This window comes from Oreochromis aureus, linkage group 8 (assembly GCF_013358895.1).
Source record: "Oreochromis aureus strain Israel breed Guangdong linkage group 8, ZZ_aureus, whole genome shotgun sequence".
Classification (NCBI taxonomy): Eukaryota; Metazoa; Chordata; class Actinopteri; order Cichliformes; family Cichlidae; genus Oreochromis; species Oreochromis aureus.
This window is the reverse complement of record NC_052949.1, coordinates 22,412,611-22,427,276: the sequence shown is the minus strand read 5'-3', so window position 1 is coordinate 22,427,276 and position 14,666 is coordinate 22,412,611. Positions and strand designations below refer to the sequence as shown.

Genomic DNA, 14,666 nt, shown 5'->3' with positions numbered 1-14,666 from the left:
CCTGATTCCACTGTCTCCGCTCGGTGACTGAGACAAAATCTGGCCAGCCAAGTTATTGATTTTTGAAAATGTCACATCAAGCCTTGTTTGATACATAAAGGCCTCACTGAGACAAATAAATACTGGACGGGGCTCAACCTTCATTAACCTGTGAAACACGCCCGTGTTTCTGACCTATTTGAGTTTTAATTTAGTGATGCAAATGCATTGTATTGACTTTAACTTTGCACTCAGATGCTCGTTTCCTTTTCATGTTGCCTTTGAAGCTGTGCACAAGGCAAATCTCTACAAATGAAAGTAATTTAGTGGTTGCTCAACAGGGTAGCTTTCTCCTGTCATTCAGGTAATGATGGCCTTTGGTTTTGGGGTTGGGGTCTTTTACCAGAACCAAACATGATGTCTTGTAAAGGCATGAAGGGCAATGAAGCCTCAAATGGCCATTCCACTGAAACTACTGATTGCAGCATTCAAGGCAGCAAATGTGATTGGCTGGTTGCTGATGACGCCAAAGAAGAAGTATTTCTTTCTGCTGCTACAAAAATCCATTTGTTATAGTTTCAGTGAGCTCACTTTAGTTCAGTTTATCATTACAATAAAACCACTTTTATTAGATGTCTTTAAAGCTGCATTAGCTGGTGTTCTGATAAATTGGCAAATAGCTTCAGCCGAAGATCAAACAGAAGAATATAATCACCTTAGAGCCTTATTATGGCAGTTTCAATGGATCATTAAGTAATTTACACAGATATGGAGCCATACTGGCATTCATTTGGACTTCTGTTTCTGAATTTTAGTTTCTACCAACTCTCCTTGGAAAGCCTAAGCAGGTAGTATATAGTAGGTTTATCAGACTTTCCTCTGAAAGCGCCTGGCTACAGATGAACATACTGACAGTTGGTGGACCATTAAATCAAACAATGAGCTACAAGAGTCTAAAAGGCTGTGAAGAGAAATACACTGGCAGCAGCCTGATATACTCTGTTGTTAATGATTCTATTAGTATGATCAAAAATATCCATGATGATGCCCATAGGAAAAAATCTTACCATATGTAAACTTTGGAGATCTCTCCTTAAGGTACTTTCCTTGAACACCTTGACCACCTTGCAATTTTACCACGGCCCTCCCAAAGAGAGCAAGCATCAGTTTCTGTATTGCAGTGACCAGCTTTTGCTTTGAGGATCATCACCAGCGATGAGAGCTGAGTTTCCAGCTTTGAATTATAGACCGAACAGGATTTATCTGTGAAACAGGCAAAAGTTTCTGCAGTAATTTGAAGGTGTTGCATTCAGGCCCAGACCACCGTCAGGAATGTTAATGCACTGTGTTGGACAGTCAACGCAGAGTCCTGCTGTAACCACCTGAGGTGCCTGAGGGGGAACATCTGTCAGGAAATGACCTCAACTGTGGTTTGTGCCATTATGTGTCAGCACACACACTGAATAAGGAGTTGTAGTTTTCTTTTTTTTAACCACCCAAACACAAATTGCTCACCATCCATGGTGAGCATGGATGGTGAGCATGGATTGAATGTGATTAAATGAAACTTTCAAGATCAGGTTTTTGCTTTGTATCTGAGGAGTTTTAGAACTTTTTGAGCAAATCTTATTGGTTATAGATCATGTTTCACTGCATATAAAGAAAACATAGTGCAGATATAAGAGTAGATTTTGCTGTGTTTTGATTAGAGACATTTTACATCTCATAACCTTACTCGTTTGACCAAACGGCTATTTGGTGACAAATTTCCGTAGTGATTCAGATCGTCTCTTCTCTTAAAGACTCAGGAGCTGGGTTAAGCGGTCATGGTGGGAGAGGGCTTTCACTGTGTGCTGGCAGTTTGGGAATCATACGTCTACCTGCAGAAAGCTCCGTTATCAATGGGGGCAGTATACACAGTTTGTGGGACAGCTGGTCTGTTGGTCATTCTTACTTGTGCTGTTGCTGGTCCATGACCCAGGTGTTAAACTTTAGACAGCCATGTAGGGACAGAAGATGATCGCGGTTTGTGTTCTTGGTTGCCATGGTTAAATGGTAATTAGTTTCCATGTACTAATATTTCACATTTTATATGGTCTTGCATGATGAATATGAATATAAACAAGAAAAGCGTCTAACGTTATAATGTAATGTAGGTCAAAAATCTGGAAATTCTTTGGTATGGTTGCGTTTGCCTGTCTGCTCTTTGACTAACAGCTAGCTGTGCATATGGTTTCTCTGCCCGTCTGCCTATCCCATCTCTGTTTAAAAATCATCTCTTTAAATCATCTGTTTAAAAGGTTTTTTGTTTTACTCATTCAACCTATATCTAACCAAACTGTCTCAGTGAGTAAGAAGCCTTTGTTTTTGGTGCCACAATCTGTTTTCTCTCACTCTTCACTTATTTCCTTTCATTCTTTGCTGTGTCAATCAGAGGGTGATGCTGGCGTGTTCACGCGTGCTTGCAGTGCATTCGCCAGCTGCGTGAATTCCTATCATAAATCTTCATGAATGTCTGATCAAAGCTGGTTTAAAAAAAGCTATCAGTGTGCAAGCACTTCACCATATCCCAGTGGATCTGTTTCTGAGTGAAATAAACAAAAAGGACATGAAAGACAGACAGATGCAGAGAGATGAAAACGAGGGGGGAGCAAGTGCAACGACTCCAGGGAATAAAGACATAACCATTTTAATTTGCATCTTTATGGCATTGTACTTCTCATTGTCTGTGAATAATAAAAAAACAACAACAACAATGCATTGCATAATGCAGTAAAGATTTCCACCGAGGTTTTTGAGAAACACCCAAACTGCATGACACTGATCTGTGAGTGTCGGGCGATAAGGAAAGAAGGGGCAGGCGATGATGTAACACATCGTCTTATCAGCGCATGCAGGCTGTTGGTGGCAGGCTGAAGGTGTACAGTACAGAAACACCTCTATGAACTTATCAGGCTTCCAGTCATGCACACTCACCAGGATGTGACTGCTCATTTTTAATTATATTTTTTATCAATTGTGAAGCTGATCCGACAGAGCACTTTGCAAAAGTCTCGAGCCAGCTTTCATGTCCTTGTATTTTGCTTCCAAAGAAGCACACTTTCTTGTAATATCTTTAAATGGCCTTGAGCAAACAGTGCAATCATACCTTTAGATGAATAAGCAAATAATACCAGAGGTAACAGTTTGTCAGGGATAAAATAGTATTTTTGCGGCAACGAGGTGATTCCCAAAGAACCAGTAGCTGAAAATTTAGAATAAAATGGTTTGGGACTGCAACTTTAGCCAAGGGTGTTGGCCAATCTGTCAAAATTGCAAAACTGCAGAGAAAATCGCCATTTTTTTAAAATTTTGATCCTATGCAATACTATCTCCCAATGCAGTCCAAGCATACCTGGGTAGAAAAACATGCTATCAGTCATGGATTGGCCTCCCCCAGAGCCCAGCCTCAACATTACTGGAACAGTGCGGGAATTATCTTGACAGGGAAGAAGCCTGGAAAACTATTCTTGGAGCCTATCCTTACTGAAATGACCAGAAAGATGCCTAAGAGTTCAGGCCGTGTTGAAAAATACATGTGGTCATACCAAGTATTGACTCAAGTTTGTTAGAATTCCAAAAACCTTGCTGAAACTTTGCTTTTCATACTAGGTTTTCATATGTTTGCACATTTCAATAAATCACTGCAACCATTTCCCATTTTCCTAGCAAACTATAAAGAAATAAAGAGAGACTTGGGGCTTTTGCGCAGTACTTTAGCTCACTCAAAGTTAACTTAACTCAACCTTTCAGGATGTTATTATTGAACGTTTTGCACAAAATGTCCTCCTATAAAAAAATAAATAAATAAAGGAAAGTAGTTTTAAAGAAAAACTCTTCCTTAGTTATGATTTTAAAAAGCTAGAGTTTAAAGACTACTGCTCTTTAGGCAATTCAGATTTATACCTGGAAACCTCTAAGCCACTAGGAGATGTTCAAATACTCCTTTGAGTAAAATCAGTTCTTTGTGTTTCTGAAAACCAATTTGGATCTTTTTAAGAACCTCTTAATGTCGCCTACAAAAATAGGCTGAAGTCTCATTTTAAAAAGTGGAAACGGTGGCGAACAACAGACTACTGCGTCCCTTTTTATCATATGAATATGCTCTTTTTCTAACGTGCCCACCTGTCACCTGACAAACCAGCCCAGTGATGATCCTTTTCATAAGAACAGCCACGTCTAACTCTGCAATATGTACATAGTGTCCTGCAGTTTCCTTCATAAGGCAAAAGCATTATTACTGCATCCATACGTTTAATATTTCAAGAACACTTTTTGGTAATTTCTTAAAATCTTGAAATCAGAAAACTGATGAGAATCTTGTGGTCAAAGGTCAAGGTCACTGTGACTTCATAAAACACCTTGTTAGCCATGACCACTGAATTTGTACACTAATGATAAGAAGTCTTTACCCAGATTAAAAAAATGCACACAACGGCACTTTTCAAATGTCAGTTTAATTAAATCCAACAAGTGCTGCTGAAGCAGATTAGACATGTAGAGATTTCTTTTTTCATTTAATTTAAATAGTTCATATTTAGGCATGTAATTGCACGTTATAGACAGAGATTTAACTACTTATGTTTTTAGGGGCTTTTAAAAAAGCATGAAATTATTTGTTTTGTTAACAAAATGTATTTGATAAAAATCCAAAACAGGCATTTTAATTTTGGTAACCATTAATCAGGCTGGAAGGTGAGATTAATAATTATGTAGTAATTAGTCTTTGGTACTGAAACATTTAATATTTCTTTTGAGTTTGAAAGTAGTTTGAAAATTGCACATTTTTAATTTAAACAGCCAATTTTTGTCCTCATTTTGAGAGCTTGGTACATCATACAGTAGTGCTGTAATCTAACTAGGCTAATCCTCTGTCATCATTAGCCAGATTGTTCAGTAGTGATCTGTCGCGTCTTACACTACAGATATTTTTCATCTTGTTTCGGTACGTAGTGTGTTGAGTGTTTTCTATCTGCTGTACTGCATTGATAAGTAGAATGAGATTGCTGTTGCAGGGTAGAAAAGACATATAGGTCGAAACTTCCAGTGGGATCAGGGATTCTCCCTTTGATCCACGAGCTCATTAATTAACCATAAACAACATCAAGAACAAGTGCAACAATTACAAGCTACTGACTCAGAAGAGCGATATTAATAACCAGAAAAATATGAACCAGTATGCTTCTATAATTCTCCTTGTCTTTGCTGTGTAATGCAAGTGAATGTGACCCTTGAGTAGTCCAGATATTGCATAATGCATATTATTCTTTCTCAGATAATGCAGGTGAATCTGCTTTGAAGTGTTCAGACACGCTCTGAGCACAAAAGCCTTTCAGAGCATTAAATTCTCTCTTTTATAGGAATTATGGATTTCTTTGTTCAGATTGGACTGGTAAGCTTTCTCATGTCTTCGATTGCATAACCTTAATGCACTAATGATTTCAGTTACTATTTGTGGGCATTTTTATTCATCTTCAGATGAATCATTCAAGACCTGTAACGCAGTCGAACACCAGACCAGCATTAAAACACAGCGTACCTGATACGGAGCTTCAATATGCCAATGTATATTAATGCTACGCAGCTCATCTCTGTTACTATCGAGCTCGGCTGATGATTTCTGGAGTCCTGAGCGTTGCTACTGTACTAAAGCTCTGCAGCACCAGAGTAAGATTTGAAAAGCCGGTTGAGCCAGAGCCTAAACTGATTAACAGAATTTATTTAGCCAGTCTTAGTATCTTTTCTCCAAGGACAGGTTCCTCCAAGTTTCCATCATTGTGCCTGCTAAGCTTCACACGATGCATATACTGTTTATATTAAAGACACTGGCAGATTTATCTCTGAACTTCTTAGCAGCTTTTTAAACAACTGGATCATTTCAGTGGGTCACAACATTTTGTTTGTTGCCTGAAATTGACAACTATCACCTGGAACCAGCTCATAAACTAACGTTGGGATTTTAAAAACTGACACGTGAGAGGTGTTCTTTAACAGTGAAGTAGGCTAAAACATCTCTAAAAGTGGCACATCATGCCGTGATTTAATCACACTGATGATGATGATGATGATGTAAAACTCTCAAAAATTCACGAAACTTGTATCAAATATGAAATGCTTGGCTTTAACCTGGATTATCTTTACATTAAAATTGGTGCTGTCAGCGTTAATCTAGTTAATGCAGTTATGGCGTTAACGTCATTTTAACGCGGCAAATCTCCGTTAACGAGTTACAGCGGATCACCCCGTGCCTGGGGCTGGATGGCGTCAACGTGTTAACAAGCTAACCGTGTTAACGCGCTAACGCGTTGACGCCGTGCAGCCCCACACACAGGGCGATCCGCGGTAACTCGTTAATGCAGTTATGGCGTTAACGTCATTTTAACGAGATTAACGCGACAGCACTAATTAAAATGAGACAAATATGCAAAAAAAAAAAAACCTAAGAAATGGAGAAAACACTTTTTCACCACCCTGTACATACATATATGTCTCATTCTCTTAGCAAAACATCTGCTGGTTGTCCACCACAAAGCAAACACAGATCAGCCCTTCAGATTCATGGAAGGACAGAAGTCCACAAATAAGAGAAAACATTTAACATGTGTTGCAATAATCCATAACTACCAGCTGAGTGTTGTTTTAATCCGCAATCTTCATCCCGGCAAATTCCTGTCAGTGTATATTAAAATGTTAAGTTTTGATAGTGAAAGTGACAACTTTTCCAATGTAAACCTAATCTTAATCCACCCAAATACTTCTGGCATGTGTAGGCCACGAGAACATTTACCAAGACAGGGCTTTCATTTCCTGAATGCTCATCCGCATGTGATGAAAACACCCCTAAAATTAAAGCTGACAGACTGTACTTTAACATTGTCATCACTGTAGCGTCTCAAAGTAATAATACTGCATAATCAAAAAATGTGTGATCCAAGTGCACAGGCAGCTCGCCGTGTGATGCCGCAGTGACAAAAACCCACGTCTGTACCACGAGACAGATTTAGCTTCTTTTTTTTTCCCCCCCATAAACTTCTATTTCTAGCTTTTCTATCGGCCCATCTTCCGCTCTCATGAGCTCACACTTCTTAACGCATCTCTCCATCTCTATTTGTATGTTGTTGTTTTTTTCCACCTCAGTTCAGAGTGGACAGCACAGCTTGTGATGTCTATATTTGTCCTCTCTCACACTCTTTCTTGCCCCCCTCCCTCATTTCTCAGCTGTGTCTCTTCCTCTTAAGGAGCAGCTGTGCTGAAGTGACTCAGAGATGCACATAGAGACCCAAGCTGCATTTATTAGATGTACAAAGAAGCCCAGTACTGGCCCTATTATGGTTAAGGTCTCACCCAAGTTTAAAGTTTAAGTGAACCTTTGATGCCTTTTATTAGGTTTCCTATCTGCATGAACAGTTTATGTAATCTCACAGTCAACACACTATTTTTAAAATGATTCAGACACACTGGGAAGGAGACAGATGACTTGAATTTAACTTGAGGAAGTATTAACAGAAACAATGTCTGTTACTGATTCATAATATCTATAACCACGTATGATTTTGGCATTGTTTGTTTGCTTGTATTGATGCAGTGTAGTTGCCAAATAACAGGGACATGGGTGCCAGTTTGACTCATGCTCATCCCCTCTCTTTGTGTCTCCAGCTGCTCACTACCTTCTAATTTCCTGGAAAAGCAAAATAGTATGAACATTATGAAAGTGCTTTCTGTTATTTAAGAGGAAACAGTCAGGCTTGGCTTTGAACTGAGCACATACTAATGTGCGAACTCTAAAAAGTGGATAAATGTAACAAGGAAAAAAAGGGTTTTGTGTTCATAGACAACAGGTTCAGTTTGTGCTGCTGCACCTGCTTCTCTGTCTTCTGTAATCAGAGTATTCATGTCAAGTTGTCACTCCAATTAACAGGCCTCCACTTCACCAGAAACCCACTTAAAATCAAGTATTAAAAAGAAAGAAGTCTGGGTGTACTCCATCACAGCACACCCTGCTGGCGTCCATAGACAGTCCTCTGATGATGGTTTCTAGGTCGGTATCAGACAGCAACTCCTAAAACAATTTTACTTATTGAATCCATAAATGTCATGCAAATAAAACCTCAACATCACCCACTGGTGAAGGCTAGAGTTTGACTTTTTGCCCATTGACATCTTGGTCTTTTTGAAGCCTGGCATCCCTGTAATCACTATAATGTTAATCCGGACGATGATTTTGCCGACTTAAAACAAAATGTACTTGCTGTAAAAACTGAACAACTGGTACCTCATAGCTTAATAGAGGGCTGGATATGACTCAGAAACTGAGGGACAATGCACACTCATGTGGTAGTGAGTTGTTAGTCAGTATGTAGCCACACATTACCCTACACCCACACACCCACTATGCCTGTTTTACTCAGTTCTACGCATAAATATTGCCACCGTACCACAGCCTGTGACCTCCAAACCCTGATATCAGCTTTCCCTTTTGTTTCCTCTTGTCCTGATGAGCTTTTCCCTCCTCTCCATCTAATTTTGCTCCACCCCATTTATAGTATGTGTAATTAAGGTTATTAGGTTTTGGGTCAGCTGTACCACTGCTGCTCCCCCCCTGTCTGTTTTCTTCTTTTGGGGGTTTCAGCTTCATCTTTGCCTTTTTTATTCAGGCCAGCTCAGCTTGGCGCAGCTCAGATCAGATCATAAACGGGAGGAGAGGAGAGGGAGAGGCGCACAGAGAGATTCTGTAGAGATGGGAGTGGAGAGAAGCAGAGAAGGATAAGGCGTTATCCTCCTCCGTGAGATTGTTTGTCCTTGTGCGAGCGGGCCTTTGAGCACTCGAGCAGGGAGTCTTTACTGTATGGGGTCAACATCACTGGGGTGGCAGTTTTGCTGAAGTGAGGCAGTGCATCTTACTAAACCAGCCCCGCATGCCTGACAGAGAGACTTCTGCTCTTCTGTAGTCCAGTTTTCACTTACAGTCAGTCATTACCTTATTTTGGATATATCTGCATTGGATGAGGCATTTGAAGCTAAGATGAGTGTGTTTTTGGTTTTTTTAAGCTGCTGGCTATTTTTATGACATCCTTACATAAAACATGACTGATTAATTTATTCAAATATTTGATGTGATTTGGTAGGTTGGTGAAGGCTCACGCAGTGCGATTAAAAATAAATGTTGCCTTGTATTTGCTTTTAAGCCGTACACTTCAACTTCGCAGAGTCGCAGAGCTGGAATAAATGAAAGCAATTTGTCTTTCTTACATACACAATAACCAACAAAGGTATTTGTTTTAATCACAGAGCTTTAGTATATTTGTCATTATTAATGGTAGAGGAAGAGAATGAGTTGAATCAGATTTTTCGTTTGTTTTATTTAAAGGTTCCAGCTGTTAATCCCACTTAAGTGCTGCTAACGGTACAAATTATATCACTTTCATAGAAAATTAAAATGATAGACTCGTTCAGCCCAGAAAAACCACAGCGTGAGTTGCAGTTTCATTTCCGCTTATTTTTACAAATGCGTAAAAGTATAGTACTGTATACTGTTATACTGCAAGATTATAATTAGAGAAGGCATATTGTCCTTCAGAGTTTTTGCTAGATCATTTTTAATCTGATTAGCACAGCTTCCAGTAAATGCAACGAGCCATGAATGTGTTTATTCCTACATTAGTAAATCTAATTGCTTGCAAATGAAATTCTGCAAAATGAGCAATTAAACTTCGGCTTCGTGGCTAATTAAAAGCACCTTGTAAAGTAATGTTTCACGTTCACAGCTTCTCACTAAAATGCTTGTATGTGTCCTCGGCCCCCAAGGTATTGCAATAACCAACAGTGCAATAGCATGAAACTGTCAGCGAGTATAAGTCTGACATTGCTGTTATCATGCACAATATTCAGAATTGTGGCCTATTCATCAAACCTAAGCACCTTTAGATCATCCTAGTTCGGAGCAGGGGAGTGCAGTTATCACAGAAGACTGTCCTACCTCCTCAGGCAGGCCATTGCAGCTCATTCTGGTCACTTTTGGTTCTCAGTTTTGATTATAGGATATCCTCTGGATATCCCTACCTGAGCCATGCGACCATGACTTTAAGCTTTACAAAGCTCTACAACAGCTGCCTGTCAGCTTCCATTTTTCAGACTTGTTGAGTTGTCAGGGTTTTTCCTTGTGTCTTATGGTTCCACACTGAAAGTTTTAGAGTTTGAAGCTGCTTGATGGAAATTGTCAGCTAGTCCATCAGCCTTGAGGCTAAGAAGTTACTAGGAGGAAAACAAAGGTGGAGAAAGAGGACATACATGTCATACACACAGATCACTGCCACCATCCTAACTCTGGAGCTGCCACCTGCAACAGCTTTGACACAAGAGACCTCTGATGGTGTCCTGGGGTATTTTGGGTGCTGCAGGTTGTAGAGTGGGGCCTTCATGGATTAGTTTTCGACTAGCTATGGATTCTCACTCAGTGGGAGAGACTGGAAATTTTGGAGGGCTCTTTGTCATGTCATGTTGTTGTACTGTGGTGAGGCGCATTGTCCTGTCCTCTTGTGTCTGCAGCACTGTTTAGTTGGTTGTGTAACATCAACATGAATCCATGTCTGAGGTTTCGTTGTTTTAACCTGATTTGTTAAGCCCAGGTCGGACAGGGAAGAGTATGGGGAGTACGGTTTCTTTCTAGCAGTACACTGTCTGCAAGGGTTAAATTGCATCATATCTCTAGTTTGCTCATTACTTTGTGTTGTATGCTATATTATTTGTATTCCCTCTGCTACTGTTTGGCATGTTACCACACCGTATGTGTATACTTTCGTTTCCTTTTAAACCATTTATGCCGTCAAATTGAACTCTAAAGCTAACTTTTGGAATCTCCATAATCTCCTTATGAAGTACTGATTTTTTTTGTTTATTTTGCGATGAAATTTCAAAAGCCACTAATTAGCTGCTACCCTGTAGATATTTATTGGCTGATGCAACTCTGAAGTGAGGCTTTGGGTGGCCTTGTCTAGAGAAAGGTCAGCTAAAGAGTGTGATAATGCCCACTGAGTAATGCCCGTTGCATGTGAGGTCCAGATATGAGTGAATGAACGCTGAAACTTAGTTGTGCATTTTAATGAAGCGTTAATAACACAGAGGAGATGACCTTGCCTGGTGAAACAAATTGGCAATGCTAGCACGTAGCTACTGCTTAATACAGTCCCGTGTTTGGCGTGTAAAATTGCAATTCACATTTTCACATGCACACTTAGATACTCTGTACTACATACACTACTGTACACACGCACACATCTACAGCCAGAGAAAAACTTATTAGCTCACTCTCACTGAGAATTAATTGGGTTTCTTCACGCTTAAAATTAATTCCCTCCTTTATAATGTCCTGTTTAAGAGTCATGGCAGCTAAATAAATAGAGGTGATGAATGGCTTGCATGGCAGTCAAAGGTGTTAAGCATACATGTGCTTACTCTTCCCCGTCTTACCTGGGCTTACAAACGCACACTTTGAACTTGAAATTTGATTTTGTGTTTCTCATTTGTACACATCATGTCGCATCTTCATCTCGTCTCATCACAAATGTCAAGGCTCAGGAGAGAGATGGAAACTTTAAGGGTTGGGGGATTAATTTTTGAGCCACAGTCAGTTATGTTTTATGTTTAAAGATTACCATCAGCTGTTTTTTTATTGCTTTGCAGCACTGTCTGATCCAGTGATTTATACTGCCTCGCTTATTTAGAGACATTTTTATATTGACTGAGACACTGGTATACCTGCTTAAACAAAAAGCGTCAAGCCAGAGTATCAACAGAGCTCAAACAGAATTCTGAAGAAAAATAAGTCTGTGTCATGTGAGGCTGTGTGCAGGCAGGAGTGGAATGGTGGACCCAAAGTGCAGACTCTTGGAGACGAAGAAGGTGAGCTCGAACACAGCTTTAATGGTGAACCAGACCAAAAACTAAACTGAAAAAATACAAAAAACTAACCAGGCTGGCAAACAGAACACACAGTACAGGATGAGGGTAGATCGCAACATGGACAGAGGAAAACACAGGGCTTAAATACACAGAGGGAGCAATCAGTGAATGAGAGACAGAAGGGAAACACAGCTGGGGCAAATCAGGGCTAACGAGACAAGGGAAGCAAATCCTGATACATTAACCCGAGACACGGACTTCAAAGTAAAACAGGAAACATAACACAGAGATGCGGACTTGACAAGGGGACACAGCAACTAAGAAACACAGACAGAAGCCAAAAGACTAAAACTCTAAACTCTAACATAAACCACACAGAGAACCTAAACTCAGAGCAACCCTATAACCCATTAGAGAAAGAAAGCTAAAAATATAATAAACCCAATCAAAGAACCAAAAACACAAAACCACTGGGTCGACGACCCAGGCCCCCTAACAGTCTGCTGTTTTTCACAGGTAAATAAAAAAGATATATATAATATACTTTTACGACTATGTAGATAACGATCCTTGTGACTGTAGAGTTGCAAACAGTGCTTATTTATTGCATCACATTGGATGAAATCTGCAGTACTGATAATATCTCTGAAATTATACATACATTTGTAATGCCAGACCAAAATCATTCAATGTGGAATACCCGAAGACAAAAACAAAACCTGGCACAAAGCTTGAGAAAATCAGTTTCACCAGTTTATTCCGTTTTTCTGGCACGAGTGGCCATATTCGGATGAGAAGTGAGAATATAAATGTATGAACTAACGCAAGCAAGTTACATCTATAGACTACACTGGCACACACACCACCTAATGCTAATGAGTGCTAAGTAATAGCAAAACTGAAACACAAACTTTGGCGACATCAACACAATAACTTATCAAAACAAACCGTGGAGTGGCTTCATTTTTTTCTGGAGGTGTCTATTTGTTGTTAATGTTTCCCTTTTTACCTTTGAAGTCTACAAATGTGCTGAGATTGTACATATAACACAAAATTAATCGTGTCTACTTTGTTTAGTGGTCTTTCTCAATCTAATAGTAGTCTAACACATGACTTTGTTTTCCTGAAAATAACAAAGCTGTGACAGAAGCGAACAGCAGTATCTCCTAAAAGAGCATTTTAACATCTCCACCTACGTTGGCAAAATTATTTTTTCCTGCTCACGGTTTATACCAAATACACGGCAGGCATCATGAGTCAGTGTGATCTGTGCTCCGCGGCCTTACTGAGATAAATACAGCAATTGACAATCAAGACAAAACCTGCAAACTCTTTTGCAATCAAGAAAACCCATTATCACTATTGAATACTTAACACTAGCTTATTCTGCGTCATCTTTTTCTTTTTTATTTATTTATTTTTATCTGTTTTAATTATATTTCCTGATTTCATCACAACGGCTTTGAAATTTCATTCTTTTGTCCAGTTGAATGCGTTCAGATTTCAAGGAGATTTGTTATTTGTTCCTGTGGCAGAACTCGTCTCTGCTCCACTGCAGCTTTGCTGTTGTCTTGTGGTTGTCATGGCAACTGAAAAGTCAATTTGATACAATATTGAAACATTCAATAAATGTTGACAAATTACCTATAGAATGCGTCAGTTGTTCCCTGACAGACAGCACTGTTGTCTCTGGCAGTGACAGTCACTGGTAAAACAAACTGTTTTGCACTGATTGTAAGTCGGCTGTCTCCTAATTGGTTCTCTCTTACAAATGCAAGGTTTAAACAGCAAGTAGGTTGGGCTTGTGTGCTCATACTTGGTTTTTCTGACCAAATTAATGATATCCACTTTCATTGACCTTATAGGGCATGAAAGATGTGCAGTAACAGTACATCTACTATATTGTATTGAGTAAGAGAAATCATAATACTGCCCCTTTAATTTCAATCTATGTTACAAACCGATAAAGTGACAAACTCAAGTTTAAATGGCAGACGCTTGTAAAAGTGGACCAGTCCACTTTTACAACCTCAGTCGATTTCACCTAGTTGAAGAAAAACTTAAATGAAAAACAGAGTTGTTGTCCTCAGAGCCAACAAAGATCGCAGCCCACCAACATCAGAGCTACCGTGTAAATGTTTTTCCAGTGCCACACATACTCTATAAATAAAGGTGCAATATTTCATTTTTCTTGGTTAAAATCATTTTCTGGCTACTTTCACTGTCACCTTTGTTTGAAATGAGCCTTTCCTGTTGCTCTTTTCACTGTTTTCCTTTGGTAATATTGCAATTTTCCTATACCTTGCCTGGTACAAGAACACAAATCGACTTTGACATAAAACTATTTTGTAAAATATTCAGGGAACCACAGATTTAATATCATCGTCAACACTCTTGTGTTTATTACTTGAGAAGTCTCCCCTCTTCTTTATGGCAGTGTGTGGCTTCTAAATGCGATGGGATAAAGTTAATGTATGAAGGTCAGCACTGGAGCAACACTGATGCTCAGCTCACCTGTCAACCGGCAACGGCGCTCTTTCCAAGTGGCTGTGACAGCAGGTGTCCTCCATACAGCACAGTGTGTGTCACAGCTGTCAGTCTCCTGACAGAGACCTGTCCACAGCGTCCAGCCTGGTTAGGCAGACAGGCTGGGGAACACACACACACAGACACACTGGATAGCTTGGCTGTATTTGCATGAACACACACGCACACACAGAATAACATTGTGTCAAGGTTAGTTAGAGCTG

General features: G+C 39.6%; 1 protein-coding gene across 3 annotated transcripts in view; it reads left to right on the top strand.

Annotated features, from left to right (window-relative positions):
• snx29 (sorting nexin 29) overlaps positions 1–14,666 on the top strand; it is a 144,928-nt gene that overhangs the window by 77,547 nt on the left and 52,715 nt on the right. The gene's annotated exons all lie outside the window — the stretch shown is intronic.